Source organism: Mus pahari, chromosome 21 (assembly GCF_900095145.1).
Source record: "Mus pahari chromosome 21, PAHARI_EIJ_v1.1, whole genome shotgun sequence".
Taxonomy (NCBI): Eukaryota; Metazoa; Chordata; class Mammalia; order Rodentia; family Muridae; genus Mus; species Mus pahari.
Window position 1 is genome coordinate 48,913,207 of NC_034610.1, and position 23,895 is coordinate 48,937,101.

Sequence of the window (23,895 nt, forward strand, 5' to 3'; positions counted from 1 at the left end):
TCCCAGAAAAATGGATTAGACATGGGTTTCTCATCCTCCCCCTGCTGTTCATTTCCATCCTGGGTAGCCCTTACATCTGGAGATTTGAGATTCAAGAAACAACCACAGTCTTTCCAAATAAGGTCAGGAAACTGCTCCATAGACGGATGCCAGGAACTGTTCCAAATTGCTGTCATCCCTGTATCTGTTATTCTATCTAAATATTATGATCTCTATACTTGCTTTCTCTTTGACCAGACAAAAGATTATTGTAGAAAATGGCCAGATGAATATGGGGGCTGTCCATATTGGTCTTGTCAGTTACATATGCTAAGATCATAGACCAATCATTTCTTCTATCAACACTCACGGGATTCCAGTTGGGAGACAGGAGATGTTGGTAAGCTCTAACAAAAGAACCATCCAGATCCTACAAGACCCTGGGTTGTACCCAGGAAGTACTATCCTCATCCAGAGAAAATGTGTCTCAATTGCCCAACCTCTAGACACTGGAAATGCAGGGGAAGTAATCAAACACTCCTCTGAGGTCCTTACCTCTTTGACATCATCCCTCATAAATGGCACTAAGTTGTCATTTCGCCTTTAGCTTCAGACCTTGACCTTGGTATACCAACTCCTTAATGTCACCAGACCTGGTCGATTTAAAGATCGCTGGTTATGCATACCCCTTGGAACTAACGATTGCCACCTATAGCCTCTCCAATGATAGTGCCAAGGAACCTTACCTCTCACCTTTTGTCAGCTGCCCCAACTTCCTCTATCCCTCTTTTTGGTGTGGCAAATTGTTTTAAGACTTCCGGGACACCTTCTGTAGAAATGCTAAGCTCCCTAGACTGCAATAGAACCACAGCCCTTGATATATCATCTCTGCTACAATGCCCTGCAGTCTAAAACACGCCAATTGTGTGTGTGTGTGTGTGTGTGTGTGTGTGTGTGTGTGTGTGGCACTCAGGCACATCATCGCCGACCCGCCAGCTGGTCAGGACTCTGCACGTTGGCACTCCTTTCCCCTGAACTGGGAGTAATCCAGGGAAAAGAGCCCCTGCCAACCCCAGTTGTAGATATGATAGCTGCCCAACATTAGAGGTTCAGGTTGTTCCACTCTTGATCTCTGTGGGAGCAGCCATAGGTGCTAGTACTGGATCTGCAGGGATAACAGCTTCCATGACCAAATATAGTAAATTCACTTTCGAGCTTGATAGCGGTTTTCAAAAAAATGTCTGCAACCATGCTTACTATCCAGAAAGAGATAGATTCTTTGTCAGCTGTGGTGCTCCAGAATCGATGGAGGCTTCATGTCCTGACAGCTAAAGAAAGTGGTCTTTGCCTGTTCCTCCAAGAAGAATGCTGTTTCTATGGCAACCAATCAGGGGCAGTGAGAAATAAAATCCAGGAGCCACAGTCAGACATACAGAATTTCAGAGAACATGAGACACCCCCCCCCCAGGTCTGGAATTTTCAAAAGCTCTATATGGACTTGGATGCTCCCTTTCTTAACGCCGTTCCTAGTCATCTTCCTGACGTTATTATTGGCTCCCGGCCTCATTAATCTTGTTTCTACGTCCTTCAACAACAAATACAAAAAAATTCTAACCAAACTATTCATCAGTTCCTGTTACAGGATTACCAGGCACTGTCCACAGAAGAGCCACTGTCCACAGAGGAACTTGGTATGCAAGTTTACCAAGTGGACCGCCATGGTGAAAGTCCGCTACACCCCCAAACTGACGACGCTCCTAGAGAGCAAGAAGCATTTTGAGACAGGACGCCCCATTCCCTTTTCACCATCGGCTCCCCCCTACCCCTTTTTTCCTTCTCTTTATGATAGGAAAAAGGGAGAGGTATGTTGACATCAGGGTATCAGCTCTGCAGATTGGCTCCAAACCCAGCGACATCACACATGGGAGACAGGAACCGGCACATCTGTTGCCAAGGCAACCGCCATACATTACCAGAATCCACTGGGCTCACCTCCCACCTTTACCTGTGAGCAGTTATGTCACTAGACCCCTCTGACCTCTCCCCCACCCCTTCACCACCACCTTTGAGCTTTTCTCCCACAAGAAACCTCACGTGGAACTGTTTTGTTTTGGCCTGGTGTGGTCTGTCCCGACGAGCGCTGCACTTCTAACACAACACTTTTCTTTCAAGCTACTGCTCTCTGCTCTTGTGAGACTGGCAGTTTGTACCCCAGTAAACTGTTTTTTCTACACTTGGATGTCTAGCTCAATGGTTTCACCGTACTTGCTTACAAGGATCAACCTGGGATTTGTTTCTCAGGAACCATGTTTCATGACACTGGGTCTCGTGCTTTTCTGGAGTTCTCCCATTATGCTAGGCTAGCGCCCCACTGGGGCCAGGGATCTGCGTATCTCGGCCATGCAGGCACTGGGATTGCAAGCAAGGGCCGCTAAACCTCGCTCCTCTATATGAGTGTTGAAGATCAAACTCAGGTCCGCGGGCTTGCAAGGAAAGCAGTTTTGCTGACTGAGCCATTTCGCAGCGCCCCACCCCCACCCCCAATTCTTTTTTAAAAATTATTTTTAATCAAATGGCTATATTAAAATATTTTTACTGTTATTATTGGGTTTTTTTTTTTTAAAGATCAACTGTTTCGTTGTGTTTCTGAGTGGGTTTCTTAGTGTTACTTTTGACCTGGATGTTTCTAGAAGGTACATGTGTTAGTGCTTGGTCCCTAACTGAGCGCTGTTAGGGGTGGCAGAAGCTTTGAGAAGCAGGCCCCGGGGAGAGCTAGGAAGGCAGTGTAGCTCTGTTCTTGGAGAGCTCTGTGGAACCCTCGAGCTTCCTCCTCGCCCACTGCGGCTTCCTGACTCAGCACACACTAAGGGACAGAGCCAGCCCTCACAGCGTGGAACCTCCAAATAGCGAGCTAAACAGACTTTTTGCTTCAAAGTTGATTATCGCCGCCGCCGGCTTGGGTTACAGTAATGGAAAGCCCACCAACACAGTCAGTAATCACAAAGCATAATCTAATCCTGTCAGAAAAATCCACATAATTATAATCTTAGATCAAAATGTTTCTTTTTAGACATTCAGGTATTTTAAGGGATATCATTCTATTGAGATAACAATATTCTGACTGGGTGTTTCATAAGGAATTGAAGTTGATTTTTTTTTTTTCTCAAAGTTCTGAGAACTGGGGACCTAGACAGGAGGGAGGCTTGTGGTAGGGATCTCAAGCTGCTACAACTTGCTGCAGAAAGCAGAATGTACAGGCAGGCACGTGCAAAAGAGAAAAAAAACATCCTCTCTAAGAACCTTCCTCTCCAAGACCAAAGCAGCACTGGGGAGCCAGATCTCACTCCAGGAGAACCTCTCCAGCCCTCCTGATATATCTCATGAAGACTCCACCTTGCAATACTGCCATGGTGAGAAACTATGTTTCAATATGAATGCTGGTGGGGACAAACCAGTTGTAAACTATAGCAAGGTACATGCCTATATTTATACTGAAATATAATTAATTACTTAAAAATAATAAATAAAATAAGTTTTAGTTCCACACCCACCAAAACAAAACAAAACACTGCTAAACAATCATGAACAGAACTTATAAAGAGATGGAATAGTATTGGTGTTTTAAGTAGTATAGAAAGATGGCCACAAACCCTACTTATTATTGCATTTGATGATGATGATGGTGATGATGATGATGATGATGATGAAAATTCAGTATTAAAGATGGACCCTAGAATGACACATTCTAGGCAAGTCTTCTACTACTGAGATATACCAGGAATCCCAGTACTTGTATTTTATTTGTATCATTTTTTTCAACATTTATTTATTGTGTGTATGTGTATGTGTGAACAGGCACTTGCCATGAGGCACTTGTGACAAGCAAAGGACAACCTGTGGGAATCTGCTCTCTCCCTTCACTATGCCGAGCCATCTCATTTGCTCAGCCCGACACTTTCAAAGAAAACATCATGCACTTTGCTATAAAAGCAATTAGCTTATATTAGAGACTAATGGTCTATAAAATTAAACTACAAAATATAATTTATATGCCTCTTGAACACTGGATTCATTTTGTGTTGAGTAAGTTAGCATCTGCGGCAGCAGATATTAAGCAGTTCTATCTCTGGTTTATTTTTCTCAGCTTAAAAATGTTCCAGCATACACCAATGGCCAAGTGTCACCTTCCAGCCAATCTTGATTTTTATTCCTTCAGAAGACGAAGCTGTTGAAGAGAAACTCAACCACATCCTTGACATTTATTTTTCCATTCACTCTGAGCCCCATGGCCTCATTTGCGTTTCACTCAGGTGCCTGATTGCTGGAAGGACAATGTTAACTTGAAATTTAAATCAAATCCTTTACGTTTTTTTTAACTTAAAATTTAAAATCCTGAATGATCATTAGCAATCAAAACAGAGAGCTGAGGTTGTCTAATTTTCAAGGACTTTGTACCCAAATGACAAGCCTTCTTAAGGACCTTTTCTCTCTCCTGGCAGCTCGCAGTGGTTGGCCAATCAAAACTCTCAGCCAGCCCACGTGATCTCTCCTCATCGGGAACTGAGAATAATCCCTCATGCAGGGTGTGGGGGTGCACACCTTTAATCCCAGCACTTGGGAGGCAGAGGCAGGTGGATTTCTGAGGCCAGCCTGGTCTACAGAGTGAGTTCCCGGACAGCCAGGGCTACACAGAGAAACCCTGTCTCGAAAAAACCTAGCCCGTCTAGAAAAGGTGAATGCTGGGTATTAGATCAAGGTAAACTGCCTTGTTGACTCAGTGTGGACCCTCTTGGGGTTTAGCAGCCAATCAAGCTTGGTTGCAGTCATTTGCATCTTTCAAAAAAAGTCAGGAGAAAGGAAATATTTTCTTCTTTATTTCGCCCCTCACTTGTCTGTTGCCTTTTCTTGGATACATGGTGAAAATTAGGTTTTGCAATTTAAAAACAATTCTCAAACCCATGCCCTCCCTTGTCCTGCATCTGCGTTCAGCTCAGCAGTATGTAGTATGGCAAAAGTATCACTGGAGAAAGTTCCTGGTGTTCTATAGTTACTGCTTTGTTATTGATAATAGAGTTCTCTTCATGTTTATTTTCTAACCAAAGCATTCAGAGAGGCACAAAGAATGAAGACCCGGGGTGCACTCAATACACCCCACTGCCCCCGGGGGATTAAAGAATTTACAGGCCTGGGGCATGCACTTAGTCTGTCTGATTCAGAGAGAATTTGGTTACCCTATGCCCCTGGAGGGTGGCTGCTAAAAACCCCTTGTGATTTCCACCAATGGCAGAAGTAGCTTCACTGTGATTCAATCAAGAATGCCTAACTAAGCAGAACTCAAAACCACTCTAGAGATTAAGATTATGGCTCAGATGTTTAAGCACCTGCTTTGAGAATGCGCATACCTGAGTTCAATCCCCAACACCCCAACACATTCACAGCACAGTCATCATAGCAGTGGGTAGGGCAGAAGCGTCTCTGAAACCCACTGACCAGACAGTCCAACCTAACTGATGAGCTATATGTTCACTACTTACACATAGTGAAAAGATGCTCCTCCAAGGAGACGGACACCACTCTTGAGGGTAATACTGTCATCCAGCCTCCTCCTCGTGCCTATGCACACATGTATATTTATTTAAAAACAAACAAACAAAACCAAAAACGTCTGACAGTGACTGGAGGATTCAGTGCTCTTTGAGTATTATCCCACATTAATGCCAGAGCAGACCATGTCAAGAGGTCGCTTTTCCTCTACATCATTGCTAAAGTAACCAACCAGAATATCAAGATATGCTAAGTGCCTCTGATAATTGAGTTGGAGGATTACCACAGTCATGTGAACCAAACAAACTTAGTAGGGTTTTTTATTGTTGTTGTTTTTGTTTTTACACACAAGAATATTGAGCCTTGGGGTGTATAATTTGTCCCAAGCCACACATCCTGGTACGGTGGTGGCCAAGATCTGAGCTTCAGTTGTCTGTCTCCATTACTTGACCTCCTGACCTCTTTGCTTTGGGAACATAGTATTTTCAAATTATAGAGGGCTTGGTATGGCTGTGGCACTGGTTGCACTCTCAGTGTCTACACCCTAAGGAGCAGGTTCCTAGAGAGTTTAGGTGTAAAGAGCTGCTAGGAAAGTTGTGGGACATTAAGTGAGAAGAAGCATCAATGAAGTGTGAGTGGGTGAGCCTGCCCCATTGCAGATGCCTCAGCTTGTCCTGCTTGGGGACCCCTGCAATCTGAGTAGACCTTATACTTGCACAAGTTCCCCTACACTATGCCCCAGAAGGCTTTCTCACAAGCCTGGCAGGTTATGGGTAGACAGTAACAAGCCCTGTTACTCATTCCTTGTAATTAAAGTTCTAATGACACAGAAATTACCCCCCTGCAGTAGTGACACACTTAACATAATACTTTAATTGAATAATAAATATATAATATATGATCATATATAATAAAATAATTTAACTCAATAATAAATTAAATGTAAATAAACTAAATAAAGTTAAACAGCAATCCCTTAGTCATCTTACCTGCTTTTCAAGTGCTCAGCAACCACATGTGGCCAGGCGCAGGCTTCAAAGCTGAACATTGCAGGTAGAGAACATTCTCATAGCTCAGACGGCCCCTCTGTGTCTGTGAGTTTAATTTATACAACCACATAGGATCATTCTGTGGGACATTGTTTCCAAAAAGCCACATGATTTCAAAGAATAAAATAAATAAATAATTATCTTTACCTAAATAGTAGTTAAAACATTTATGAGCAATCTGTGAATAGGGTAGTCACCATATTATTTATTATTATTACTATTATTTGTATGTTGTGGCGTATGTATGTGCATGTGTGTGTGCATATGCCCACATGGACATATGTGAAGGCCAGAGGTTGTTAGGATGTTTTTCTTTGATCACTTCTTTATCTTATTATTTTTTTATCTTATTTTTTTGTTATCAAAAAAGTGATCAAAGTAAAATATAAATATAAACATGCATTGTAACCTTCACTATATTTAAAGATAGGTTGTGGTTTAAATACTTTTCTCAACATCCTACCCATTTTCTATGGTGATAAGTATAAAATTTTAAGAATGCACACATTCATATTCAACACTTGTAAGTCCTTTGAGATTCTCTCTCTCTCTCTCTCTCTCTCTCTCTCTCTCTCTCTCTCTCTCTCTCTCTCTCTTACTACATCCTGACCACAGCCTCCCCTCCTTCCCTCCCCNTCTATGGTGATAAGTATAAAATTTTAAGAATGCACCAAACATTATTTATTGTATTTCTCATCTTTAAGTATCTCTCTCTCTCTCTCTCTCTCTCTCTCTCTCTCTCTCTCTCTCTCTCTCTCTCATATACTACATCCTGACCACAGCCTCCCCTCCTTCCCTCCCCGAGATCTTTGTTCTCTTATCTAAGCCATTGCCAATACTATTGAGTGAAATCTACCAATGGCTGAGTTAATGGAGAAGACATTGAAGAGCTTTCCCTGGATTCTGAGCAATACATTTCAAAGGTTTTCAGCAGTCAGTTAATTTGTATAAAATTCCTCTGTGTTGGCACCCAACCTATACTTCCTTTCCTTGACCACAATATCCTGAGTGCAATGGTCAGTCACCTCTTGAGCAGAATCTGGGCAGTAAGACAAAGTCTCTTTCTTGGTTTTAGCTGTTCTGGGGTATCCCAAGCCTGCCACCTGTGTGGTGGATGTACCTCTGAAAGTTGTGGTTCAAAACCTCTTGGAATTGTAGTGCAAATATTTTGAGTGAAAAAGTTCCAGAATAAGATCTAGAAGGTATCTCAGTCAGAAAAGTTCTCACCTTGAAATCATGAGGACCTGAACCCCTCACCTTCCCCTTACAAATTGTTGACATGGCACTTGTTGTCCCAGGCTGGGTAAGCACAGATCACTGCGTCTCTGAGCCAGTAAGCCTTGCTTTATTTGAGAAATTCCAGGCCAGAGAAAGGTCTCTCTTTAAAAACCTGAAGTTGACTTCTGCCCCCTACACACACACACACACACACACACACACACACACACACACACACACACACACACAAACTCCAGTCTCAATAGAATATCTTCTTCTGATGGGCTCAAAGTTGTCACATTAGAAAAAGAACCTCTTCCAAAATTCTATGTAAGTAAATCTGCATTGTACTTTAGTGATTTGACCATCAGCATTCTTCTGTACAACTTATACTGTCCAAGAAAGACAGAGAATCATGCATCGCACTGTATTGTAAACATCTGATAGCACTTCAGACTTACGTGATTATTTTGTGAGCTGTGGAGAGACAAAATGGGATTCCCCAGTTGTGAAGCTTGCCCACATTCCAGAGTCTGCAATTAGGCACTTGAGAACCATTAACATTGTCACTGGTTAAGGTCTGCTGACTCTTCCGCTCTGAACTTCCTTGTCTCGCTCCTCTCTGTGCAGGCCATTAGCTGCATTTGCTGATGGCTTTTTGGTGCCAGGCACAGCTGTAATAACTGAGAATCCAGTTGTTGGATAACAGTACTTACCCAGGATGAACTCGCCTTAATGGGGAAATCGTAGACCTACAACAGGAGGAATGTCATCACAGAAGCATAGCATGATTCTACGGAGCACCCAATTCCAGCTGCGTCACCTCCAATTTCCCCCTAGTAGTTTATGAATTAATTTTTAAAGAGCATCAGCACACAGGTATAAATCTCATTCCAATAACATAAATGCACAAGTCATACACCTTGCCATCCCATAGCAGTTTAGTATGAAGTGTGGCGTGTGTTTGAGCCAAGGAATGAGAAGAATAAGGAGCTTCCCTTCCTGGGGTTTTCCTGCCTTCGCTCCTATCACTATATGCATTCCCTGACATGAACTTGGCATTGAGGTAGCAGTCAAGACACAATCTGGGTTTTAGTCACTGGAGACATAGTTTTCAGTCACCACACCCACTGTCCCTAATGAACTTCACTGCTACCTGTTTAGGCTCAAGAAGCTTATTTTACATAAACCTTTTTTTTTCATACAATATCACTTTCCCCTCACCCCCCCCCAAGGTCTTCCCCACCTCCCCATCCACCCAGCTCCATATCCTTTCTTTCTCTCTCTTTTAATAAAAAGCTAACACCCAAGAAGCTCACATATAAAAATAAAAACCAACAACAACAACAACAATAACAACCAAAATCCAACAAAATCAATCAGAAACCAAAATATACAAGTAAACAATCAATAAGGCAAAAAAAAAATCCAAACAAAAAAATATCATTGAGTTCAATTTGTATTGTCCATCTACTGCTGGACATGGGGCCTGCCCTTAAAGTGTGATTAATACAGTGAGTCTTCACTGAAGAAAACTAGTTTTTTCCTTTGCAAGTGGGTGTCAATTATAGATAGCTTCCTGGCTAGAGGAGGGAGCCCATGACCACCTTCCCATCTCATCTCAATTCAACACTTGGGCTCCATCTGCCTTGAGCCTGAAACTTAACCAAGAAACTTAACCAAGGCCTCAGGATCACTGACCTGTGCAGACTCAAGTTCAAGGAAGTTTCCCTCCTTCGAATTGCTACCAGGAGGCCATGCTATTCCTCTTGCAGAGATCTTCCCAGTCAATATTCTCTAATGTGGAAAAGCACTTAAACTTCCCTTAATGCTCTGGGTTTTGCTTTTTTAAAAAAAGCATTCAGAAACATCCACAGCCATTTCTAGTTTCTAGCTACAACTTTGCTCCCAGTGGCAGTGAGCCCAGAGCCCATCCGGGAGAGAGAAGACAGCAAGGAAGAGTGTGGGCACAGTGGCCCAGATATACAGAACAGGGCCTTTATGTGGCACCATTGCTCACACTGCCTACCTGAAGGCCCCAGGAGTCTCTCCTTGTATCGACTGATGATAACAGCTAGTAAGGTACTTTACTTCCACGGCAAAGTCTGTTTTTGAATGTCTATGCTCTATCTGGCCTGCTTAACACCTGCAGTTCTGAACTCTAACTTACACTAGTCTCATCTGGAGAGCTTTTTCCAATATTAGTGTGCTACACCCACTCCAGTGGTGACTTGCGTGACAAGCCTAAAAACTTGGACGTAGTCCCCAGGGGAAAAGTTTACCGAAACTTAGTTTCCTGGACCCTTGGCATTCCCATAGCACATATGTTCCAAACCTGTCCCTGCATTAATCGGATGTATGGATCTGTGTGCTTTCTTTCAGTATTGTTTTATTATACGTGCCTTTAAGGATTGATTCTGACATATAGCCAACTTAGATTAGCATCCACCAGTGTTCCAATGTCCTAGGCAGTCCTTGAGCCAACCCTGAGCTTGGAATTCAGTAAGAATGTTACCTATTCAGTAACATTCAAAATTACCTCTAGTAGAGACAATGAAAGTAGTCAGGCATTACAATTTACTTGAATAGAGCTAGAAATCTCAGGGCTAGTCTACATAGTAAATACTTAGAACAATAGCTGAGTCACTCCCATACACAGGAATTTACAATGGCCTAGGAAAAAGGTGGGTTGTGGTTTTAGGAGGAACTAAAGTATTATTCCTGAAAGGGTTAGAAGAAGGGAATTCCCTTGGTGCATGTTTTTCACAAGGCCCAGGTCTTTACTAAGGGACTCCTGGTGGTGGGTTTAACAATAGACTAGCATTGCATCAGACCACTCACCTGGCTCCTGTGTTTAGCTGATCTTAGATAAGGGCTGTTCCTATCTCAATTGTAAACACTGCCTGGCTCCCCCTAGCTTTTTATGTATGCACTTTCTTTGTTTTGTATAAAGAACCATTATGCATCACCTTGGCGGATGCATTCACCTAGCTTTCTTGCTTTTCTTCTGTATTATAAATCTGGTGCTTGCTTGGAAAAATTACATTCAGGTACAACAACATTCCATTGTGTCCCTGTCTGTTTGTCATCCTTTTCACTGATTCCTGCCCACCTGTAACTAGACCCTGAGTTCTCCTACAGATCGAGGGCCCAGCTGAGGCCGGTCCGCAGCACTAGTGCTTGTGACTCACTTAGCAGCTGGAATGGTACCTGTCCTTTTTTTTTTTGATTCCCTGGAAATTGACATGCAGCTAGAGGTGTGTTAACTTGTGCCCCTCCCTTCTGTTTTCCTAAGCTCCATTTTCCAGCCTAGAGCTGTGCTTTTCAAAGTTGGTCTTATTATGGAATACACAGAAAAAAAATTAGAACATAACTGTTTAAATTATAGGAAGAAGCTGCAATGGCAGGTATAAGAAGGACTCCAGTTCTCAAAAGTGGCCTCAGATTGGAGTTGCCCAGGGTGGCCTACCTGACCTCAGACTCTCCTTGATTAACTTCTCCCCTTTCCCACCCAACCCCCTATAAGCAGGGAATTTCTACAGAGTGACCCCTCCCAGGGTATGCATAACATTGTAGGTACAGAGTAACAAGAAAGCAGGTAAGGAGGATTCCTCACACTTTTACCTGGTTAACTGGGTTGTATCTGGTCCAGGACACAGGACATGAATAGAATCTTCTTCAGAGCTCCATGACTCAGCATGTGTCTCTGCTTGAAATGTTAACTCAGCAAAAATCCTGGGTAGTTTTTATTGTCAATTTGATGCAACCTAGAGTCATCTCAGAAGAGGTGAGCCTCAATTTAAAAATCGCCTTCATCCGTAAGAGATTATCTTGATTGATGATTGATGTGGAAGGGCCAAACCCACTGTGGGTAGTACCATCCTTAGGCAGCTGAACCTAGGGTATATAAGAAAGTCGATAGTGTTAGCCAGTGAACCAGTAAGTGGAAAAGCATTCTTCTGTGGTTTCTACTTCCGATACCTGTTTGAGTTTCTGTCCTAACTACTCTTAATTCTAAACTGTGACCTGGAAGTAAAAGCCAAATAAATAAATAAATAAATGCAAACAAACAAAAAAACCTTCTTCCCTTAAGTAGATATTTGTCAGTGTTTCATTGGAATAACAACAGACACAGCAGATTCTTTGCCAGCCCACAGTGTATTGAAGAGCTTAGCACACAGACACAAAGATGAATTACATGGTCATCATCCTATTAGCATTTCTGACTTTCATTACACTGGATACATTTTCATTACATTGGATATTATCATTAAAATATCTCATTTTATTTGCTTTACCAACCCAGTAAAAGTTTATCTTTGGCTCAGTGGGTTAAGAATTCACTACCCCATCATGAGTCCTGAGTTCAGTGCCCTGTAGCCACATGAAAGTTGGTGTTAGTAGTAAACACCTATAATCTCAGCTGTAGAGACAGGTAGATGCCTTATTAGCCAGCAAGTCCAGACTTCAGTGCCAGATCCCACCTCATAAACAAATTAAAAAGTAGATAGATAAATAAATAAGGCAGAACGTGAAAGAGAAGGGCATTCAAGTCAACCTCTAGTCTCCACACATGTGTGTCAAAGTGAATGCGTGCATACCTGAGCACAACACATATGTACAGGCATACACACACCCTGAGTCCACACTCAAAGATTTTTGAAGCATGTTTTTATTTCACTAGTTATGTGTAGAGACACTTGGCACTCCTGAAATTATTTCTTCGTCTAGGAAGTGAGAGGAATTTTACCAGATCATCTGCAGGGCTTCTCTTATGCTGATGATACACCAGGAAATGAAATGTGCCAGTGAGTATTCTGAGTTCTGGAGCGTTAAATTCAGATTTTGAAGCCGGTTATACTGGCTCAGACTTTAATCCCTGTACTCAAAAGATAAAGTAGGATTGCTGCGAATTCCAGGCTAGCCTGTGTTGCACAGTGAGATCCAGGATTGCCTGAGCTAACCAGGGAGATACTGCTTCAAAAACGGAAACTAAAATACACATAAAATCAGATTACCAAAGCTTAAGCTTGAACTCATACATGCTTAGCATGTCTGTAGCAGCATTATACATAAAGAGGGGGCCCAACCCGATTGTGTCTTGCCTAAGTAACAGCCAAAATGTGGTGAATCTTTGTGACTGGCTATTAGATACTCCTTGAAAAAACAACAAAAAAAGGGAGATTCTATTATAGTTGACAGCGTAGATAAAGCTTGAAGAAATTATTGTAAGTAGAGTAAGCTAGGGATGGGCGCATACATAGTTCAGTTGGTAGAGTGTCTAGCAGTCATGAAGCCTTGGGACCAATTCCCAGCACCACAGAAGCCATACATAGTGGTATATATCTATAAGCACACCACTGGGAAGGTGGAGGTGGAAGGTTCAGAACATAAAGACTATATAGTTTGGGATATAATGTGGTAATTTAAATAATAATGGCCCTCATAGGTTCATATATTTGAATGTTTAGTCACCAGGGAGTAGCACCATTTGAAAGGGTTTAAAGGATTAAGATTCATGGCTTTGCTGGAAGAAGTGTGTCAGTCACTATTGGGTGAGTTTCTCGGTTTCAAAAACCCATTCAAGGCTCCTTCTGCCTATGGATCAGAGTGTAATTCACAACTACTGCTCCAGGGCTTGCATACGTGCACCATGCACCCTGTCATGACAGTAATGGGCTAATCCTCTGAAACTATAAGCAAGGCCCCAGTGAAATGTATGTGGGGTTTTATTTTATTAATAAGAGTTACCTTGATCATGGTGTCTCTTCACAGAAACGTTAACAATGACTAAGGCAGGAACTCTTTCAAACAGGAAGAAGACAGAGAGAGAAAGAAGGGGGTGGGCTAACTACACAATGATAGACATATGATTCGAATTGCGTTGAACTAGAATAGTCAAGTTCAATTCATGAATTCACTGCAGTTACGTTTGCTCACACAAGACCTGCACAAAATTGGTCCTCTCTCTGTTTCATCATGTGTGCGGGAGGGGCTCGTGAGATCCTGACCTTATTATTATTAGTGGGTGCTGGAGAAAAGGGTTATTGCTTTAAGCAGTGTAGTCACTGGACAGTTGCCCATGTTCCGGGAAAGAAACACCTCTTTTTGCAAGCAATCACGATTTAACCAAGTGAGTCAAAAAAACAAAAAGAAAAAAAAAAAAAAAACCAAAAAAAACAAGTACACACATGAGTAAAACTGTCAAAACAATTTTTACTTAAAGTTAAACTTTATAGGAACAGAAGGCATAAAACTTTGTCATCAAAGGCTGGAAATTCAGAGCTGCTGTCAGACAGCAGTGTTCGTGAAGGTCAAGTTTTAACAATGGGCAATGATGCTTGCCATGAGATGTGGATTTATTTCCAAGGGTTAAAACGGTGATAATCTGGTTCCTATGTACATATTGCATATCTAGGTTTATAAAACTCTAAGGACATTTACAGGTCTTACCCCAATCCAATGGAGCTAGACTACTTGGGGAAAGCACCTGGGATTCAATATTTTCGTGAAGAGCCCCCGGCTGACTCATATGGAGTGAGGTAGAAAATACATATTTCAAAATAAAGTTCTTGGTTCAGTAAGGAAAACACTGTGGATCAATAGCATCCTGACACCTCAATATCATAATATTAGTATTTGTGGGTTTTGATGGTCTTGGAAAATCTCTATGAAAAGGTTGGGCAACCTCCAAAGGGGGTCGAGACCCATAGGTTGAGAACCACTGCTCTAAGTTCCTCTGTCCTGGGGCATGGAGCTTGGTACCTCAGAGTAAACAATCTGATGGGAGGAGCCTATTCCAGGACGAGAGTAGTCGAGTTCAGGGTGATGTCACACTTTTACTTTATTCTTGTCATAAGATTGGGTCATGTTATTTCAGATGGATTGTCATTGGCGGCTTTTCCAGGTTACGCTTTTCCAAAGTACTTGAGATGTACATACTATTCCATTTGTGGGCTAATTCACATGGGCTATGGCACACAGCACCGTGTCCATTTTTGTTTATATAATGTTATATAATGTTAACTGAGTGTCACAGAGTGGAAATATTTTGAAAATTTGGGGGGGGAATATTGAAAGCCTTTTAAATTAATTAGAATTCAAAGACAAATATCCTTTCATAAGCTACAGAATTTACATGAATGTTTTCTGAAAGTTTCAGGATTTTTCACTCATAAAATAGAAATAACATGACAGAAAAGCTCTACCAATCTCTACTTCCCTAACAAGTCAGGATTCACTCTGGACCTGAACTGCACTTACTCTCAAACAGAACAAAAATTAACTATTTTTATTTCAAAGGACATGATATATTTTAGATTTAAATTTTAGTTCATAAATTGTATATTCATAGTATATCTTGGATATCAACCTAGTATTGGATGTAGGGTTGGTAAAAAGCTTTTCCCAAGCTGTTGGTTACAGTTTTGTCCTATTTACAGTGTCCTTTGCCTTACAAAAGCTTTGCAATTTTATGAGGTCCCATCTGCTGATTCTTAATCTCAGAGCATAAGTTTTCTGTTCAGGAACTTTTCCCCTGTGCCCATGTGTTCGAAGCTTTTCCCCAATTTTTCTTCTATTAGATTCAGTGTATCTCATTGTATATGGAAGTCCTTGATCCACTTGGACTTGAGCTTTGTACAGGGAGATAAGAATGAATCGATTTGCATTTTACTACATGTTGATATTCAGTTGAACCAGCACCATTTATTGAAAATTCTGTCTTTTTTCCACTGGATGGTTTTAGCTGCTTTGTCAAATATCAAGTGACCATAGGTATATGGGTTCATTTCTGGGTCTTCAATTCTATTCCATTGATCTACCTGCCTGCCACTACCCATACCATGCAGGGTTTTTTTTTTTTTTTTTTTTTTTTATCACTGTTGCTCTATAGNACAGCTTGAGGTCAGGGANNGTGATTCCCCCAGAAATTCTTTGATTGTTGAGGATTGTTTTCACTATCCTGGGTTTTTTGTTATTCCAAATGAATTTGAGAATTGCTCTTTCTAACTCTATGAAGAATTGAGTTGGATTTTGATGGGGACTGCATTGAATCTGTAGCTTTTGGCAAGATGGACAATTTTACTATATTAATCCCGCCAATCCACAAGAATGGGAGATATTTCCATCTTTTGAGGTCTTCTTCAATTTCTTTCTTCAGAGACTTTAATTTCTCGTTGTACGGATCTTTCACTTGTTTGGTTAGAGTCACACCAACATATTTTATATTGCTTGTGACTATTGTGAAGTGTGTCATTTCTCTAATTTCTTTTTCAGCCCATTTATCCTTTGAGTATAGGAAAGTGTACTGGTTAGTTTTGTGTCAACTTGACAAAGCTGAAATTATCACAGAGAAAGGAGCTTTAGATGGTGAAATGCCCCCATGAGATCCAGCTGTGGGGCATTTTTCACAATTAGTATTCAAGGGGGAGAGGCCCCTTGTAGGTGGGACCATCTCTGGACTGGTAGTCCTGGAATCTATACGAGAGCAGGCTGAGCAAGCCAGGGGAAGCAAACCAGTAAAGAACATCCCTCCATGGCTTCTACATCAGCTCCTGCTCCCTGACCTGCTTGAGTTCCAGTCCTGACTTCTTTCAGTGATGAACAGCAATGTGGAAAATGTAAGCCGAATAAACCCTTTCCTCCCCAACTGCTTCTTGGTCATGATGTTTGTGCAGGAATAGAAACCCTGACTAAGACAGAAAGCTACTGATTTGTTTGAGTTAATTTTATATCCAGCCACTTTGCTGAAGTTGTTTATCAGGTTTAGGAATTTTCTGGTGGAATTTTTGGGGTCACTTATATATATACTGTCATATCATCTGCAAATAGTGATATTTTGACTTCTTCCTTTCCAATTTGTATCCCTTTGACCTCCTTTTGTTGTCTAAATGTTATAGCTAGAACTTCAAGTACTATGTTGAACAGAAAGGGAGAAGGCAGCCTTTTCTAATCCCTGATTTTAGTGGGATTACTTCAATTTCCTCTCCATTTAGTTTGATGTTGGCTGCTGCCTTATTGTATATTGCTTTTACTATATTTTGGTAGGGTCCTTAGATTCCTGATATTTCCCAGAATTTTAACATGAAGGGATGTTGAATTTTGTCAAATGATTTTCCAGAATCTTCTGAGATGATCATGTGTTTTTTCTTCTTTGAGTTTGTTTAAGTAGAAGATTACATTGATGGATTTCCCTATATTGAACCATCCCCGCATCCCTGGGATGAAGCCTGCTTGATCCTGGTGAATGATAGTTTTGATGAGTTCTTGAGTTCAGTTTGGGAGAATTTAATTGAGTATTTTTGCATGAATATTCATAAGGGAAATTGGTCTGAAGTTCTCTTTCTTTGTTAGGTCTTTGTATGGTTTTGGTATCAGTGTAACTGTGGCTTCATAGAATGGATTAGTGTTCCTTATGCTTCTATTTTGTGGAATAGTTTGTAAAGTATTGGTATTAGGACTTCCTTGAAGGTCTGATAGAATGGGGAGACTTTTAATGAGTGCTTCTATTTCTTTAGTGGTTATGGGACTGTTTGGATGGTTTATGTGATCCTGACTTAACTTTGGTATCTGGTATCTGTTTAGAAAATTGTCAATTTCATCCAGATTTTCTAGTTTTCTTAACTATAGGCTTTTGTAGTAGGATCCAATAACTTTTTGAATTTCCTCAGTTTCTGTTGTTGTATCTCCTTTTCCATTTCTCATTTGGTTGATTTGGATACTGTCTCTGTGCCCTCTAGTTAGTCTAGCTAAGGATTTATCTGTCTTGTTGATTTTCTCAAAGAACCAGCTNCTGGTTTTGTTGATTCTTTGTATAGTTCTTTTGTTTGTTTGTTTCTATTTGGTTGACTTAAGCCCTGAGATTGATTATTCCCTGCCATCTACTCCTCTTGGGTGAATTTGCTTCTTTTTGTTCTAGAGCTTTCAGGTATGCTATTAAGCTGCTAGTGTATGCTCTCTCCACTTTCCTTTTTGGAGGCACTCAGAGTTTTGAGTTTTTCTCTTAGCACTGCTTTCACTGTGTCCCATAAGTTTGGGTATGTTATGCCTTTATTTTCATTAAATTCTAAAAAGTCTTTAATTTCTTTATTTNTTCCTTGACCAAGTTATCATTGATTAGGGCATTGTTCAGCTTCCATGTGTATGTGGGCTTTTTATTATTTATGTTGTTATTAAAGACAAGACCTAGTTCTTGGTGATGTAATAGAATGCATGGGGTTATTTCAATCTTCTTGTATCTGTTGAGGCCTGTTTTGTGACCAATTATATGATCAATTTTGGAGAAGTTACCATGGGGTGCTGAGAAGAAGGTATGTCCTTTTGTTTTAGGATAAAATGTTCTCCAGATATTTGTTAAATCCATTTGATCCATAACTTCTATTGTTTTACTGTGTCTCTGTTTAGTTTCTGTTTCCATGATCTTTCCATTGCTGAGAGTCGGGTGTTGAAGTTTCCCACTATTGTTATGTGAGATAAAATGTGTGCTTTGGGCTTTAATAAAATTTCTTTTATGAATGTGGGAGCCTTCCTTTCATTTGAACCATAGATATTCAGAACTGAGAGTTCATCATGATAGATTTTACCTTTGATGAGTATGAAGTGTCCTTCCTTATCTTTTTTGATAACTTTTGGTTAAAAATACATTTCATTCGATATTAGTATGGCTACTCCAGGGCTAGAGAATTGACTCAGTGGATAAGAACACTGACTGCTATTCCAAAGGTCCTGAGTTCAATTCCCAACAGCCACATGGTGAGGCACAACCATCTTTAATCCCTTTGGGATTTCTTTATTGTTTCTATTTCTAGCTTTAGATCCTGGAAGTTTTTTTTTTTTTTTTTCAATTTGTTCACCTGTTTGGTTGTGTTTTCCTGTAATTCTTTAAGGGATTTTTTTTTCCTCTTTAAGGGCTTCTTCTACCTGTTTAGCTAAATTCTCCTGTATTATGTCCTTCTTAAAGTCCTGTATCATCATTGTAAAGTGTGGTTTTAAATCATAGTTTTGCCTTTCTGGTGTGTAGGGGTATCTAGGGCTTGCTGTGGTAGGAGAACTGGGTTCCAATGATGCAGTAATCTTGGTTTCTGTTGTTTATGTTCTTGCCCTTGCCTCTTGCCATCAGGCTCTTTCTGGTGTTAGCTGCTCTTGCTGTCTGTGACTGCTGCTTTTTCTTTCCTGTAAGCTTTTGTGTCAGTACTCCTGGGAGACCAGTACTCTCAAGGAGGTATTGGTGTATGGAGAACTGTGGCACAGGGTAAGCACTGGAGTTCAGACAGAAACCAGAAGTATCCTGTCCCTGGCTCTTCCCTAGTTATTCTGTCATGATGGTTCTGGGAGGGTCCCTCTTGGGCCAGGAATTTTAGCAGAAGTAGTGGTCTTACCTGGGCTCACAGGTGTGTCAGCATTCCTGGGAAACCAGCTCTCTCCCAGCAGTATTTGGGTATAGAGAGCTGTGGCACAGGTTCAGCTCTGGGTCCTGTGGCATAGGATCAGCTCAGGGGGGTGGGGGTGCAGGGGGAGAGGGTGTGGGGGGAGGACCACTTCTTTTTTTTTTAATGTATACTAGAATCCTAGAAATTAAAACATTAATTTTATTTGGAATTTATAAATGAATTCTGCAAGAATTGACAGTTATAACAGCAGTTTGAAGTAATCCTCTCTGGCAAGAGCTAGGTAGATTTCTTTGGAGATCCCTGATTCCTAAGTTCTGACCATAAAGTGACCAGAAGCAGGCATGAAACAAGTTTGATTAAGAGGACAAGTGACCCAGGTGTCCTTGAAATACTGGACTCATGGGAATAAGAAAGACTGGCAACTCTGTACATGGCAGCTCTAACTCACTATTTTAATTAAAATCCTCAGACTGCTTCTCAGCAAATATAAGAATATAATAGTTAAAGATAAGGCCACCAATGTGAGATCAATCCTGAATCCAAGTAAATGTGAACAAAGTCATTCTGTGACCTCCGCAGCACACTGCGGCATGTGCTCATTCCCCGTTGCTCCCACGGTGCACACACAATAATAAAAATGTAGAATTCAGTAACTACTGTTGTGTTCACTCTTTCTCCTCCTCCCCGGTTTCACTGGAGTGGTGGATTATGGATCCCTCTGAGATAAACTGCTGGAGCAAAAGATCGAAGATGTAGTAGTTTACAAAATCAAGACAATCGTAATTTGTAATCATACAGTTTATGCACTGTAAACTTTGGGGTGGGCATGCTGAAAATTTAGCCCAGCATCTTGGGTAGACTACACAAGTGAGCTTCTGCTTGCCAATCTCACCAACCCCTTCAACCGCGGAGTCTTAGGTGTCCAAAATCAGCCAGTTCCTAGGCCTCACTGAGTGCAGGTGTCTTATGTGGGATCTGACAGCTTTGTAGTCGCTGATGTTTTTCTGGCAAAAAATAATGGGAAAAAAAAAAAAAACAAAACCTGGAATGTTATTCCCAAGAAGAGTTTTAAGTATTTAAAACAAAATCTGAGCTTTCAAAAGATGAAAGAAACTTGATGCTTATATCAGTGCCTGGTAAAATCCCAGCTCTTACATACTTTTAAAATGTGATTACATAAAAAAGATACATATTTTTACTAATATGTATACACATACACGCAGTTATTATTATTATTATTATTACTATTATTACTATTATTATTAATCTCATGCAACATTTACTTCAAGAAAGAATCCTTTCTTGCTGCCTAAGTAACCCTTTGAAAGCATGGAACACCCAATCAATCAATAGCGCTCTTGTGCTTCAGCCCAGCTACAAACTCAGTTCAGAGCTTCAAACACTACTGTCTGCCATGTGGTTCCCATTTCAGCAGCAGCACCCACTTACTTGCAGGGATCCCACCTTCCTCAGTCCCTCCGCTGTTTAAACTACATCTGTCACCACATTCCTGCTCAAGATGGTTTCCCTGATGGTCTCTGTCTTGCTCTGCTTATCTGGTAACACATGTGTCTTTATTTTATTTATTTATTTTTTTCTGGTAAGGCTGCAGATGTTTGTACACCCACTTACCCAGACCTGGGCTAACTGCAGCAAACATCTTGGTAACTAAAGTAAGCAAGGAATTCTACTTGATTATTCCAGTTTGCATCCATCCTGTCTAGTGATGGGTGGGATGAATGACGGGTCAGAGTAGACACAACGCTGATGCCCACTGAATACCACAATGTTATCACCTCAGATGCCACTAAGACTGCTAACTCTACACGGCGGCCGAGACACTGGACCAAGTGACAGCTGTGGCCTGGGATACTTCTGTTCCCTGGCTTGTGCTGTCTATAAAGGTAGAAGCTCTCTGTCTGTTGGGATGAGGGACTGGACCAGGTGAGCTCACGTGCTGTCAGCAGAGGTCATAGGAATCTTGTCTGCTTTTAAACGGCAGGGAAAGCCGGGCGTGGTGGCGCACGCCTTTAATCCCAGCACTTGGGAGGCAGAGGCAGGCGGATTTCTGAGTTCGAGGCCAGCCTGGTCTACAAAGTGAGTTCAGGACAGCCAGGGCTATACAGAGAAACCTTGTCTCCAAAAACCAAAAAAAAAAAAAACAAAACGTCAGGGAAGTAAAAAGTGGAAACAGAATGTGTGAGAGAGAGAGAGAGAGAGAGAGGGAGAAAATCTTTTAATATTTTATTAAATTATAAATAACTGTTCCTTTGTGGTTAATACTTTTGTGTTATATTAGAAATTCTAAATCATGTGCACAGCAGTCTTCCCTATTATCTCCCTTGGAGTTTAACAAATTTATTAAATAAAATTCCCTCCTACGTAAGGTGCTTTACCTCAAGTCTTTTCTCTGTGTGGCTTTAATTAGATGGACCCACCTCTTTAATATTTAATACAGATTTATTTCATGGAAGCAAAACGTAATCCACTTAGAGTTGTTGGCTGGTGTGCTCACACATGGTATTAATTCTTCTTTGCTATTTTCTTGCTATTGTGCAAAGTGTTTGGACATATTTTCAAGGTTACAGAAACTCAACGAGAAGCTGCTTGAAATATGTATTTTTCTTATGGAGGGAGGAGCTTTTTCCTTTGTGATAATGCTAAACTGGCTAGGCAGCAACAGTGTTTTATTTAATATTCAGAAAGTGTAGAGTAAAAAACTACCAGTTTTGATTTTCTTAGGTTTGTCCAAGTTCATTATCGGATAATTATTGTGTTTTTACCAGAGGCAAATTGGAGAAAGCCTTCCTCAACTAAAAAAAGAATCTGTGCTTCCAACTGCTATTTATCTTTCTGGTTTCCTTTCTTCTCTCAGTGGCTGACTGCAAGGCAGATCTTCCTACTCTGCATATTGTCTAACCTTGGTGTTTAAGATGTGTCCTCTCTCTCTCTCTCTCTCTCTCTCTCTCTCTCTCTCTCTCTCTCTCTTACTTTTCAATTTTTTTTCTAACTCTTACTCTTCACAAGGAAGCCAGAAGTGTGACAGAAAGGTGTGATTTTTAATTTACACCAGAGTCTTGCAAATAATGACTTTTCACACCCCGCAATTGCTGCTTAGCCTGGGGAGGAGCTTTGTGGCTACTGTTTGTTGAAGCAAATTAAATCCACTGTTGAAATTCGAAAGGTGTTCCTCTGTATTTAACCCTTGTTTTCAGTTTTTCCAGTCGGTGTTTGTGGATACTCAGGAGTATGTGGCCCATTGCTTTGAAGTTTCTTGTTTTCCAGGAATCCGCTATTGAAGGCTGTTATTGTCAGGTTTTCTAGAATGTTGGGTACATCTTTTTTTCTTCCTACTGGGGATTATTTTTCTGATGTTGGTAACTATAATTTACTTAAAAACACAAAATGAAAAACTGCAAAGATGTTCACACACACACACACACACACACACACACACACACATCTATATTCCAATTCCACCAAGAGGATCTTCTCACTTTGTCTTTACAAAACAGCTGGTATCATACAGCAAAATGATAAATCTCTGAAATAAAAGTCAACATTGAAAATCATATTGAGAGGTTAAAATAATTTAAGACTGCTTTTGACTTTGTTTCTATCAACTCCTTAGCAGTCTCCTGGGTTGAATTATAAATACAGAAAAAAAGCTTCCTCGAGGAAATTGCGAATTTATGGAAGATGGTAGAATGGGCTGTTGGTGCAAAGTTTGTGGGGTAATTAAGAGTGATCCGTGCAAAGTCTATGTTTGCTTCTTTCACTTAGACAACATTAACATCTTCAGGAATGTCCTAATTTAACCTGCACAACTAAATACATAGATATAGATATGTAAACATATATGTTTACACATGTGTACGTGTACTCATATCTCTATATCTGCATATATATGCAGATATACATACATATACATGTATAAATATGCATATGTATGTTATATTATACATATGTATATATACATATATGTGTATATACATATATGTTATAACCGGTAAAGCTATAGATAGATAGATAGATAGATAGATAGATAGATAGATAGATAGATAGGTAGATGTATTACAGCAGTGTTTGGTACTGTTTGAGAGCATACTCCAGTTTGTAGGAGTAACATTGGAACGACAGGAGAATGGCCCATGAGGCTAGTTTCCCCTGAGAAAAGAGTTTGCTGTGCACCCAGAGCTGTGAGGACAGTGGGTCATCCCTCTCCTAGCTGGGAGCAGTAAGGGTTAAGCCGTCATGGTTTACTTAAGTCTCTCAGTCAGATTTTCATCGGATCCTTCCTCCCTTTCTCCCCTGCCCACCCCTCTGTAAATGTCAACCACTTCCTGATGATTTCACACCTTTCTGTTCTTTGTGAAGAAACCTGGGTGTTAATGGTACAGCACTGGGTACCATTGTATGCGCGGGCTGTCTGCTATTTAAGCTGAGGGATGCCTGCGGAAATCAAGTAGGAGAAGGTGAAGAAATGAGACTAAGAAACAGGCTAAAATCTACCTTTAAAGCAACAATTTGATTTATTAGCAACTTTTACGTGTTGCATTGTAGAAACATGATTTTTTTTTAAAGCCATGTATTGAAAGGAGTTTAGCAGAGGAGAAAGCTGGCTGTTTAAAAATCTAATCAAAGACTAATAATCAGAGAGGAAGGAAGGAAGGAAGGAAGGAAGGAAGGAAGGAAGGAAGGAAGGAAGGAAGGAA

The 23,895-nt window shown here is 40.7% G+C and overlaps 1 protein-coding gene across 1 annotated transcript in view; it reads left to right on the forward strand.

Moving 5' to 3' along the window:
* Positions 1-21,007: 21,007 nt before the first annotated feature.
* Positions 21,008-23,895, forward strand: part of Samd3 (sterile alpha motif domain containing 3) — a 25,354-nt gene continuing 22,466 nt past the window's right edge. Inside the window, exon 1 of the mRNA XM_029533164.1 lies at positions 21,008-21,084. The gene's annotated coding sequence lies outside the window, so the exon portion shown is untranslated. The remainder of the gene's footprint in view (positions 21,085-23,895) is intronic.